Below are 13,929 nucleotides of genomic sequence, written 5' to 3' on the forward strand. Positions count from 1 at the left end.
CCAAGTGACCTAAATAACTGCACTTGCTAAAGCATTCCCCTCCAGGAATATTTTCCTGGGGTACCACTAGTGAAACCTTTAGCAGATGAACTGCCACCTTGCACCAGGGACAATTCATGCCCCTCTACTAGCCAGAATAGCATCCTCTTCAACCCAGCTGGTGATGGGTAGCCAGTCTCAAATTTCCATCCCACCACAGCCAATTTTCTCAAACTACTCTCAGAACTGTATGTGCTGGTTCAAGTCCTCCAAGAAGCCAGTGACAAGGCAAAATTAGATACTCAAGAAATACCTTAAAGGAACGTGGGAAAGGAACTAGAGGAGGAGGAGTCTGAGAAAGCTATCAAGCTGTGATGCAGATCTGAGGCTTTTTAAAGAGAATGGGAAGGAAAGACTTGTGGGTGGAAGAGCCTTAGATCACAGGGCAATTGTAAGGAAGTTCAGCAATAGATCATGGGAGTCCTGGAGACAAAGTCATAGTGCTCTCATATCTCCTGAGAATGGGACTGTCTTAGTATCTCTGCCACATTCATCACTGGCTGGGAGCAGCCTATGAGAGATACAGCAACAGAGGTGAATTTCAGAGCTCAGCAGCTGACGCTATGGATCAAAGATACTCCACAATCTGAGATCTAAGATGTTCATTTTCATGGCTGCCCCAGACACTCCATAGTCTGAGGTCAATGATGTGCATTTTCATGGCTGCCACAAATTAGCACTTACTGAGAGCTTAAACATGCCAGTCACCACTCTAAGCATATTTCAGAAATTACCACCTTGATTCTTCACAACGTGGTGAGATTTGTTCTTTAATTATTCTGTTTTCATAGATGAGACAACTGAAGCTAAGTGGCTTGCCCAGCTAGAAAGTGGTAACAATGGATTCAAACCCAGGTTTTCCTGATTGCACAGCTAGATATGTTTAACTACATGGTCCCTGTCCTCAAAGGGCTTAGGACCTGCCAGAGAAAAAGACATAGGAACAGAAAATGTAATAAAACATCATTTTCTCTCATGCTAACAGTTCCAAAGTGTCAGTAAGAAAGATTGTTACAGTTACAAAGTGTCAGTAAGAAAGACTACTTCAATCTGGGGGGTATGAGAAAGTTTTAGCTTATACTAATAAGGAAGACTACACATTTGTGTGGAGAGTAAAGGGATTCCAGGGAAACAGGGAATAATAACACTGAATAAGAAGAAGACATGGAAGAGTATCACAATGCTAGTTCTGGCGTGGACCTTAGCATTTTCGTGTTAAGTCCCAAGCTCCTAGGAGCAGGTCGCTTTTTTCTCCAGAAGAGATTTAAACGAATACTGTTAATGTCAAAACAAACAGAAAGGATGTTGATCACAGCATAAAAATGCAGACAAGGAGTAGTCAATGGAAGAGAGAGTGACATCGGAAGCAGCAGCAATAACAGCAGTAGATAGCCCATTGCCGTCCTTGGAGGCAAAAGTGAAGTCAGCATTTGTAGAGAATGTTGAAAGGAGGCAAAGTCTTCTGGAGAAACCAACTGAATAATTAATTGTTGGTATTAAAAGACCATGGTGGGAGCCACAAAGACAAATAACTGTCCACAATGTGAAATACACACCCTGTTGCTAAAAATAAACACCTCATTGAATGTGTTAGGAAGGAGCAGCCCTGAAAAAAGGATTTGGGTGGAACAAAATGGAAATTTTTTATCTTATATTTACAGTCAACCTAATGAGTGCTGAGATTCTGATTCCTAGGTATGAGAATCTTAAATGGCATATGACATGATCCAGCAATCCCACTTCAACAAATTCATTTTACAGAAATTATATTATGAATACATGAAAATAAACATGTAAAATATGCTGTGAGGTATTGCTTGCAATAGAAAAAACTGGAGATAACTGAAATACTCATAGATAGGTGAATCATTATGCTATTGTATATCAAAATACATCTACCTGGGAGAAGTTAAATATGTGCCCAATAAATTCTTACTGAGAAATTAACATGGGCCAGCATTGTGCCAAGAGCTAGGGACACAGGAGCAAAGAAGACTGATATGGCCTCTGACCTTGGAGAGCTTGTAGTCTGGAAAACTAGACAACCAAGTAAATGATGACCCATAAAGATAAAGAGGAAAATAGGATATTATATAATAGAGAAATAACTGATATGGGAGGTAAGAGGAGGGGAACTTTAATATTTAATAAAATAGGGTGGTAGAGAATATCCCTTTGAGGTAATATTTTAAGTGAAGCTGAAGGAATAATGTAAAACAGGTATTGGAAAAAGAGCAGAGGAACAATGTTCTAAGCAGAGGAATTTATGAGTAAGAGCCGGGGCAAGATATAAGAGAGAGGGGGCTACCCATAAAGGTCACACCGCAGAGTAGATGAGAGAGCACAGTATCTTGGCTTACAAGGAGGGAGATGGTCCTTTAATAGGAGAGACATCCTGCATTTTAATATAAGAAGTAAATAAGATAGGTAACAATGGAAATAGGCATATGTTTATTTGCTGATAAGAACATGAGGAAATTAGTTCCCATCTACCATTTTCTGTTTTTCTTTGTTAATTATAACGTGAGTGGATGATGAACGAGTGTAAGTATATGAATAAGGTAGAAAGAAAAAAACAAGGTATAAAATAATTTTCCTAGAAGTGGGAAAGAGGGCCTATTAAAAAATATATAGCAGCATTTTCAAGGAAGCGTTAAAAAAATATAAATAATTACACACAGCACAAATATACATACTAATTACTCTTTTTGTAATTGATACACTTCATTCTCTTTATTTGGTTTTTCATTTGACAAAACCTCCAGATTTAACACATGCAGAAAAAAACTGTGGAAATGGCAAAGATAAAACAATTAAAAACATAATGAGGTTTAAACAAGGATATATACATTATGGGCAGCCATGTAAATATAAATACATTAAAATTATTAAAATAAATAAAGTTGCAAATGGAACGACTCATTTTAACATTATTTACTAAATGAAATGAACTAAAATGAATCTTTTCTTAAAATAATTTTTTGAAAAATTTTACCTTTTAAAGTGTCTTGGGTTTCAGGGAAAAAAACCATATGGGCAGGTAGGAAATTTAAAATAAATGCAAAAGTCTTTGTACAGACTAAATATAGATATACTAGTGTGCCAGGCTTTCGTTGAAATTTCTCTCTGTATAACCTGTAATGCATCCAGTATTTACCTTTTAAAATGTTTATTTCTAAAGAACATATAACTAATTAAAATGCCAATTAACAAGGCATTTGTATTTCTTTTGTCTTCATTTCTGCACACATGTATGACTGAGAACTCAAGAGAAAAGGCCAATTGACTGATGGTTTGGCCATGTCCCCACCCAAAGCTCGTCTTGAATTATAACTCTTACCATTCCCATGTATCATGGGAGGGACCTGGTAGGAGATAATTGAATCATGGGGGTAGTTCCCCCCATACTGTTCTCAAGGTAGTGAATAAGTCTCATGAGATATCTGGAAGGTTTGATAAGGGGAAATCCCTTCCACTTGATTCTTCATTCTCTCTTGCCTGTGGCCATGTAAGTGGTCCTTTGCTCTTCTGCCATGATCGTGAGGCATCCCTGGCCACATGGAACTGTGATTCCATTAAACCACTTTCACTTTATATACTCCAGTCTCAGATTTGTCTTTATCAGCAAGAAAATGAACTAATATACTGACTATAAAATAAAGAGAAAAGTCATGAAGTGGACATCAGCATAACATTTTGAACCAAATAAAAACAGAAATTTGAACCAGTGTTAAAATTCTAAAATTCTAAAAACTCTTTTACAGTTTCAAATAGCTTCTCTGGGAGTCATTTTCAAGTGTTAAAGAAGGGCATTAAAATCATCTTAATGCTGGTAGTTTGAAACACTAGTATATATCAGAATTATGTGGATATTTACTGAAAAGGTGAATATGTAGGCTCCACTCTATGACTAAGGAATCAGAATCTCTGGGTAGCCCAGAAATCTGCCTTTTTGTAAAGCTCCCAGATGGTTTTGAAGTAGGTGACTTTTGACCGTATGTTGAAAAAATATTTCTGGATAAACTTCAAATTATATTTTAGATAGATGATCATAGTGCAAAAATTTTTAAAAAAAAAAAAAACCTTTTATTACCCAATCAAAACTTTTGATTCTAGATAATTCTAAGAATTGGTTGTCCAATCAAAGTTTGGTGATATTAATATGTTGTAGAATCATATACACGTCTTGGAAACAAAAATCCTAACCCTTAATCTACATATATAAACGTCCATTTTCAATTAGAGAGTGTCTGTCTTTATACATTGCTATGGTGTGGTAAATCTAAAGATGTTGATTTGTTCATTCCATGGATAGTTTAATATTTAGAATTGTGAAGGACCCAGAAAGAAATGGATTCTTTTGGCACCACGGCAAGTAGCCATGTGGATTGTGAGATTTTAACGGAGATTATTTAACACTCATATGTGATTGTCTTGATTAGTAAACTATGAAAGAAAATATTTTTTTAAAAAATCTACCTGAATGGCTAAAGCTGACATCAGATAAAGTAGCTGATAAAGTAATTGAACCTCCATAGCCAAGAAACACAACTCACCCAGAGATAAGCTGAAAAGAAATTTATTTATGGAGAAGCTGAATCTGTCAGATCTTTATGTCAAAGTGTTTACAGGTTCCAAGGGAACAACTGGAAACACGAGCAAATGACACTATGAGTGACCTGATTTCTGAGGAGAGGTGGGAAGCTTGGAAGATCGTAATCGCCAATCTTTGAGACGTGAAGTGTCTAATAGCCACAAGCCATACGTGGATGCTACACGTGAAATGGGGGCAGTGCAAATGAGACTTTGAACCTTTAATTTTATTTAATTTTCATTAATTTAAATTTAAACAAAAATCTGATATTCTATTCAGCTATTCTAACATTTTTAAGTATGTTTTGGATAACTGAGACATAAGTGTCTTCATTTTGTTCAAGTGTATATATAAATACAGGTCAAGTATACCCAATGACCCAATGAAAATTTAATATCCTAATTGAGAGCCACAGTAAGCAGAAAATATACATTGGATTTTGAAAGCTTGATATAAAAAAGTAAACTATCTCATTAATAATTTTTTAATATTGATTACACGTTGAAATGCTAATATTTTGAAAAACTTGCCTAAGAATATATTTTATTAAAAATAATTTCACTTGTTTGTTTCCACTTTTTAAAATGTACCTACTAGAATATTTAAATTTACATAGTGTATTAATCCGTTCTCACATTGCTATAAGGAAATATCTGACACAGGGTAATCTATAAAGAAAAGAGGTTTAATCGACTCACAGTTCCACATAACTGGGGAGGCCTCAGGAAACTTACAATGATGGCAGAAGGCAGCACTTCACAGGGCGGCAGGAGAGAGAATGCGTTTCAAGCAAATAAGGAAGCCCCTTATAAAACCATCAGATCTCATGAGAACTCACTCATTATCAGGAGGACAGCATGGGGGAAACTGCCCCCATAATTCAATTATCTCCACCTAGTCCTGCCCTTGACATGTGGGGGTTATTGCAATTCAAAGTGAGATTTGGATGAGGACACAGAGCCAAACCAAGTTACATAGGTAGCATGCATTATATTTTGATTGGATAGGGTTGCTTAGACAACACTGAACAAGTTGTTGCATAGTAAGTTTATATCCAACTTGCCATGTATTTTTGCCATTACGTTGTACATTGAACCAGGACAAACAGAAAATCTTGTGTTTAATAATTATTAATAAATTACACAAGGAAACTGAGGATTTTTATTTGCACACAGAGAGACCTAGAGCAACGGGTACTCTTTCAGAGTCACAGCAAGAGTATATGGGCTTGCTAGCTTTCAGGAACATGGTCTCAAAGAAACGAAGCTACTGTGTTTACCAGCATCTGCTAGTTTGCACCTGTCCCCAGAACATGAAGAGGGAAAACAAAGACAGAAGCAGAAAGAATAAAATAATGGTTCACTTAAAGGGACCTAATAATGTGAGGAGAAATATCAAGATGGACCTCCTGAAAATTGGCCTTCTTTATGATAAGATGCAAATAATTAAATTTCTGACACTAAAGATATTTTAGAAATAAAGCAGATGAATATGATCTTTCAGAAAGCTATGCAAAAAAATACAGAACTCTTTTGTACCCCAAATTTTTATTACTCAACAATTTCAAAATTTCTCTGTAAAATAGAGATATAGTGGCTGGGGTTTTCCATCAAAAATATAGTTCTCACCTGTAATCCCAGCACTTTGCAAGGCCAAAGCGGCAGATCACATGAAGTCAGCCATGGCCAGCATGGTGAAACCCCCTCTCTACCAAAAATACAAAAATTACCCGGACAGGCTGTCAGGCACCTGTAATCCCACCTACTTGGGAGGCTGAGTCAGGAGAATTGCTTGAACCCAGGAGGTGGAAGTTGCAATGAGCCAAAATCACACCACTGCACTCCAACCTGGGTGACAGAGCTAGACTCTGTCTCAAGAACAAGAACAACAACAACAACAACAAACATAGTTCTAAGTTAAGTATCACTTTGTTATCCATGAAAACCAATAAAAGCTTGAAATTTAGACCAGTTAGAAATTTAAGAAAAGTTATGCTTTGGTAGAAAACAATGTGACTTTGTATGATATAAACATTAATTCAAAACATTCAATGCCTTCAATGAAAAAAGTGCTGTGCCAAATACTTTGGAGAATGCAAATATGAGCTACATGGAAGTACTTTCATCTGATAACAAGCTAATGTCTCTTCTCAGGAAATATTCTCTCTAGATTTCATCCACACTCTTCTAACTTTCCTGTCTTCACAACTGTTTCTTGTTCTCATCTTTCCAGGTTCTCATCTTGAAGTGTGTCACTTCTGAAACTCATGTTGAAATTTGATTCTCAATATGGCCGTATTGAGTAGCTGTTTGCATCATGGGGACGTCTTACTGGAGTGAGTGAGTTATCGATCTTCCTGGAATGAATTAGTTCCCATGAGAGTGAGTTGTTATAAAGTGAGCCCAGACTTTCAGGTGTCCCTCATTTCACACATCTGCTTCCCCTTCTACTTTCTGCCCTGAGTTGAAGCAGCACAAGGCTCTCACCAGATGGGCTGCCTGATCTTGGGCTGCTCAGCCTCCGGAATTGTAAGCCAAGTAAATTTCTTATCTTTATTAAGTCACCCAGTCTCAGGTATTCTGCTATAGCAACACAAAATGACTAAGACACTCAAATTTCTAGACCTTCATAAAATACATAAGAAAATAACAGAAGTGTTAAGAAAATGATCCACCAGGGACCCAAATAGAAATGTATATACTAGAAAAATTATAACAAATCTAATTAAGAAACACTTTTATTGTAATAGCTGAAATTATTATGGTAATCATCCTCTCCCTCCTGACCCTTTTCATACTTGCTTCAAATTATTTCATACTTGCTTCATATTCTTGCTTCAAATAGAAAAGAAGACTCACCTGTCAGAAAGAACTAAAAACATGGATTTAGTACAGCATCTGGCAGATATTTATTAATTATAGCAACTAAAACAGAGGAGCAGTAAAGCTTCAAAATCTGTTTTTTCTATGGCCTAGAATGACAATGAATAGGTCAAATATTACCCTGGTGATTGATCTTTACTGAAGAAGATTAAAGTGGGCATCTTAAAATTTTCTTTGTTTGAATGGTTATCTTCTCTTCAAAAGATTTCAGATTAGTTTACCTACTTCCTTATTTACATGATAAGGTATCATTTTGAAAAGTTGACTGTGATATTTTCATTCATCTTTCTAAAAAAGATAGAAACTAAGGAAAAATATTATACCTTATAACTTATATCCCATAACCATAATCCCAATACTATCTACAGATCAAAAGGAGTATAGAATAAACATGGAATTTCTTAGTATAATATGAGCAAGGGAAGTATATACATGTTACACACACACACACACACACAATAGGATCTGTTTATATGACATATCATACTCAGAAATCTTAATTTATCACAAGAATTTGGGCTTTAATTCTTCAGTGCCATTGCTGTTCCTGGACTTCTATTCCTGTGGCTCAGCTTCTGACTCAGACCACACTCACTCCTGGGAAATCCAAATGTCATTGAAATTCATCGTCATCTTTGTAATCTTTAATGACATGATTCCTTGTTTTTTATAAGTTTAAATAGATTTAGCATCAATGTACAATGATCCTTCATTCTCTTCTACCTCCAAAATGTAGTAAAATATATGTGGAAATGTAGTAAAATATATCCACAGTGATATAATATATATATACCAGTGACTTTTGGGGTAGTTAAACGAAGGTTAGGATACTTAGTTCAGAAAATCTCAAAGCCTTACATTTGCTAGATTTTCATAATGCAATCTCTGACAATAGTGACTATAGGATTTTTTTGAAAACTATTGATAGGAAAATTCTGTAGATTAGTAAAATCTCTGGGTTGAATGGTTCTCACTTACTCTATAAAATTTTCCACTTGATGTTTGTAAATGTACTCATAATTTTACTTCTAATAAATTTAATTCAGTACTTATTTTACATCTCCAATTTGCAGAGTATTGTGCTAGGTACTTTGATGAACAGGGAAAACAGAAGCCTTTCCTCTGAGGACTTGTCATCCAAATTGAAAGGCAGGATAGAAATATGTAGTGAGGTTTCCAAGACAAACGCAAGTGGCAATTTTATGGGATGGATTCCCACTCCCTCCTTTCCTCCACATGTTTCATCTTTATTTATATTAGTTAATTTACATGAGGGCTTTCAGTAGTTTTGTCTAAGAAGAAAGGGCAAAGAAGACAGAAAAGTTGTTTTGTGCATAAAGCTCATAGGGAAGATATAATAGGAAGAGAAATTGAAGATACAGCATAGATTTCTAAAAGAAACCATTTTTGAGCCTTTAAAGCAAGTGATATTAAAAATAGAAAACTGAGATAATTTTTCTAAGCTAGATTATATGACACTTGCAACATAAAATAATGGCATAGGCAAGGGAATGCAAATAATATAATTTGACATGGATATGGAGAAATAAGACCATTTTTAACTTCTTTTCTAGAAATTGCAGAAGTTTTGACTTACTAAGAGCTCAAATAATCCATCAGAGGAAACTCCGATGCTTAAAAGAACTGCAGGGAAAAGTACAACACCCATTAAGAGGCCTTCTCATAGCAGTAGTGTCTGTATTGAGGCATCACTCTCAAATGGCTAGTGCAGAAAAACCTGAAGAATCTTGGTCATCACTATGCTGCTTGGCATCCCCAAAATAACGAAGTTGCAGGAATGTGCACCGAAGTCCTACAGTGTTACATGAACGTTGAACTAATGGGCTATTGAAGTCTGCAGATGAAGTCCTGGGATACTCAGACTACAAAGTTCTGAAACAATGATAAACAACTTAGAATGGAATATAGTTAAGTACAGCTAAGTACAAAACTGTGTGGCAGGAAATTCATATATTATAAAATTTCAGAGACAATTGAAGGCTGGAGGAGTCAGTAAAAGTTTTTGAAAGTGTTGAGAATAACATGGGGCATTGAAGAATGATAGCATTTGCTTACATAGTAAAACAGGAGATGTTTCAGATAAGTTAAATATAATTGTTTTAAATTGCAGCTGTGATGCAGTGGTAACAACTTGACCAGATCTGTTAGCCCTTTACTTTTCAAAGAAAACCAATCCAGTAGAACATGTCTTGTCTTTCATTTACTAATTGGTTTGTTTATTCAGCAAATCATTGAGCTCTAACCACAGCACTAAATAAGGAATCTGTATAGGTACAAACACATCTGTGCTGTCAAAGAGCTCACAGTCTAGTGGGAGAAGACAAACATAAGAAAAATTACAAGACAAAGGGCTAAATGCAGTGAGAGAGGTCTGTACACAATGCTATGGACCAATTTCCACTCTCAATTCCTGTGAAGGACAGAACAAGATAGACATGCTTTAATCATGTGATATTGACAACCCATGCCTTAAGGCGAATGGATTTGGAGAGAGAAGAAATTATGACAAAAAACTGGCAATAATTTATAGCCTGTTGCAAAAAGGTTAACTAGGACAAATGTCCATCTCAGGATTTGGGGAGGGACTCACTGGGGGAGTAAATCAATTAGCAGCAGGAGTCAAAGCCAAAGAGCCTTCATTGGAGGAAAGACCAGATAGGGCATAGGGGGCACTCATAATAAGCCTTGTATATTTTGTAACTCAAGAAAAGGAAGACATAGAAGATGGAGCAGATACAAGTAGAGAAACAAAGATGCCAATAGCACTGAAAATAAGAAAAACCCTGCCTCAGTTTTCCATAGCCTCATATCCCACTTCTAGTTCGTCTGAGGACCAGCTGTAAATCTGTTTCTGCCCTTGAATCATGCATTTGAATATGGCCCCACAGTAATTTCTCCATTGACTTAAGACTTGTATCAAAACTCTTTCGGAGTTACCCAACTTCTGAGAATTTTTAACTGGCTCCATCACCCACACGTAGTGTCCTGACTTTCTGATTTCTCTTTAGATTCCTAATTCCATCCCATTTACCCCACCATTGTCATCTTTTTTTTCTTTTTTTTTTTTTGTATTTCTTCTCAGTGGCCAATTTTCTTTCCCATTCTAATGCCTGGAAATTTAGCAGATTCTCTTGTTGACTTAATTTCTATTGATCCTTGGGGTTTAAGCTTTCTACTAAGCAGCTTTCCAAGTCATTTCCCAAACAAAGATAGTTTCTCCTCTAAAAGGACTAGTATCAATGACTAACATAAAAATTGTTTGGTGTGCATGTGTGTTCATGTATGTGTGTGTGTTTGTACATTTGAACAAAAAGAAATCAGTAATAATGCCTATCAAAGTATTAATGGTTATATCTAAGAAGAAGTTGAGGGCAAATTCTACTTTTTCAAACACAAATATTTTGTTCAAAATATGAATTCTTCATGTAATAAAAATATTTTCAGACACAAATATCTTGTTTAAAATATGAATTATTCATGTAATAAAAATTATTTTCCAAAATTATTTGTGTAATTGTTATTCTTTATGTGGTGTGTAATAAATTTAACTTTTTTATTGTAATAAAAGATTATATAAATAGAAAGCATAAATACAGAAAAAGACACAGCTTTTGGCCAAAAAAGGAAAGAAAACTTATACAATTATGACAGAGACAAAAAGATATTTTATGTAGTAGTGAAAAACAGCTTTTGAGAAACAAAAAGAAAACTAATAGAATAAAACAGAAAGTTCAGAATCAGACATGTGCACATACGGAAACAGTCCATGATAAAGTTGTACCATGAATCAATAGAGAAACAGATTGTTTAATAGATGTCTTAGCCCATTTTTGCAGAATATCTGAGACCAGATCATTTACAATGAACAGATATTTATTAGCTCATGTTTCTGGAGGCTGTGAAGTCCAACATCAAGTGCAGGCATCTGGCAAGGGTCTTTGTGATATATCATCCCATGGTAAAGGTAAAACGTCAAGAAAGAACAAGAGTGAGCCAGGCATGGTGGCTCATGCCTGTAATCCCGGCACTTTAGGAGGCCGAGGCAGGCAGATCACCTGAGGTTGGGAGTTCAAGACCAGCCTGGTGAAACCCCGTCTCTACTAAAAATACAAAAATTAGCTGGGTGTGGTGGTGCACATCGGGCATCCCAACTACTCCAGAGGCAGGAGAATCTCTTAAATGTGGGGAGGCAGAGGTTGCAGTGAGCTGAGATCATGCCACTGTACTCCAGCCTGGGCAACAGAGTGAGACTCCATCCAGGGAGAGAGAGAGAGAGAGAGAGAAGATGGAAGGAAGGAAAGAAGGAAGGAAGGAAGGAAGGAAGGAAGGAAGGAAGGAAGGAAGGAAGGAAGGAAGGAAGGAAGGAAGGAAGGAGAAAGAAGGAAAGAAAGAAAGGGAGAGAGAGAAAAAAGAGAAAAAGAAAAAGAAAGAAAGAGAGATGAAAGAAAGAAAGAAAGAAAGAAAGAAAGAAAGAAAGAAAGAAAGAAAGAAAGAAAGAAAGAAAGAGAAAGGAAGGAAGGAAGGAAGGAAGGAAGGAAGGAAGGAAGGAAGGAAGGAAGGAAGGAAGGAAGGGAAAGAAAGAAAAGAAAGAAAAAGAGAAAGAGAGGCCTAGACTTTTATATGGCCACCAATTCCACCTATGAGGGTAGAAACCTCACGGCCTAATCTCTCAAAACTTCCACCTCTTAAAACTAGTATAATAGAAATTAAATATCAACAAGAGTTTTGGAGAGGACAAACTGAAACCAGAGCAGTAGATAATATTATGAAAATAATATTCTCTACCATATGGAGAAATATGTAACTAGAATTCTATATATTAACAAACAAAAATTATCTCCAGATAAAGACAACAGTGAAAGATTAAACTTTAAAAATAATTTTAAATAAAATTTATTTGTGTCATAAGACTTCTTAAACAAAACTTCAAGAGTACAATGTATAAGGGAAAATCAATTAACTGAATATACATATTATAAAGGAGTTCTGTTTAATAAAAACATGACAGACAAATTAATAGGTTGTCTTTGTGTGCGTTCTTGCCACGAAGCAGAATTTGTGTACCTATAGTTTACTCTGTGAAGTGATTTAAAGGATTGAGTTCCCGGGAAGGGAAAAACGGGAAAGGAGGAAACATTCATACAAGCACATATTATCAGTTAGGTCACTATTATGGCCTTCATCTTGTTGGGACCTTTTGAGGACCTGTGTAGAGTACATTTAAAATTATTTACTCAAGAAAGATGTGATGATTAACTTCATGCTTCAATCTGACAGGATTACAAGGGGCCCAGATATTTTGTCAGACATTTTTCTAGATGTTTCTCTTACAGTGTTTTTTCTTTATGAGATTAACTTTAAATCTATAGATTAAATAAAGCAGTTTGCCCTCCATAATGTGTGTGGTCTCTACCCAATCACTTGAAGACCTTTATAGAACAAAAAGGCTGAGAGAATTCCCCCGAGTTAGAGGGAATTCCTACTACCTGATAGCCTTCAAACTGAGATACCAGCTTTTTCTTCAAACCTGAACTAAAACATTGGCTGTTTCTAGGTCTCTAGACCGCTGACCTTTGGACTAGAACTGCACCATTGACTCTCCTAGTTCCTAGGCCTTTGCACTTGGTTTGAAACTATACTATTGGTTCTCTTTGGTGTCCAGCTTACCAAATCACCCGGCAGATTATGGGACTTGTCAGTCTCTATAAGTGTGTGAGCCAATTCCTTATAATGATATATATACTTAATAAAATATATAATGATATATGTTTATAGATATATACATCCTATACACATTCTGTATCCTATGGGTTCAGATTATCTGGAGAACACTGGCTAATACAGATTTTTATGCCAAGAATGGTTCTATAGGAACATGATTTTAGGAATGAGTCTACTGAATTGGTTCTGGAATTTCTGGAATTGGCCTTCTAATCTGATTAGGTTTACATATTATTTCCATCACATGATATGTGATTTGGCAAAAGAGATACATAAAATATTACCATTAGACACTCATAATCAACTATTATAAGCAAGTGTCTGAGCCACTGTGTATATGATACTTTCAAACATTTTTCTCAAACTAACTAGTATAGTGAGATCAGCTGTTAGCTACTAAGGTCACTGGATAATGTGGTAAAAGAAAAAGATGAGCTCAGATATTTGAATTTCTCCTGTAGTAACAGAGCTGAGTTTAGTTAAAACCAAACTCAGAATCTCAGCCTGCAACTGGCTGAAGTACAACGCAAGTAATCTCCCAGACTCACAAGGTGTCTGCTGTTCAAGTAAGGGCAGTGATTGGCAAAAAGTGGGATTCTGAAAGTTGAATGAGGTTCTGTGGGAAGACCCTGATGAAGCTGAAGGCATTGAGCCCCTAAATTGAGGAGTCTT

The sequence above is a fragment of the Macaca fascicularis genome, chromosome 7 (assembly GCF_037993035.2).
Source record: "Macaca fascicularis isolate 582-1 chromosome 7, T2T-MFA8v1.1".
NCBI classification, from domain to species: Eukaryota; Metazoa; Chordata; class Mammalia; order Primates; family Cercopithecidae; genus Macaca; species Macaca fascicularis.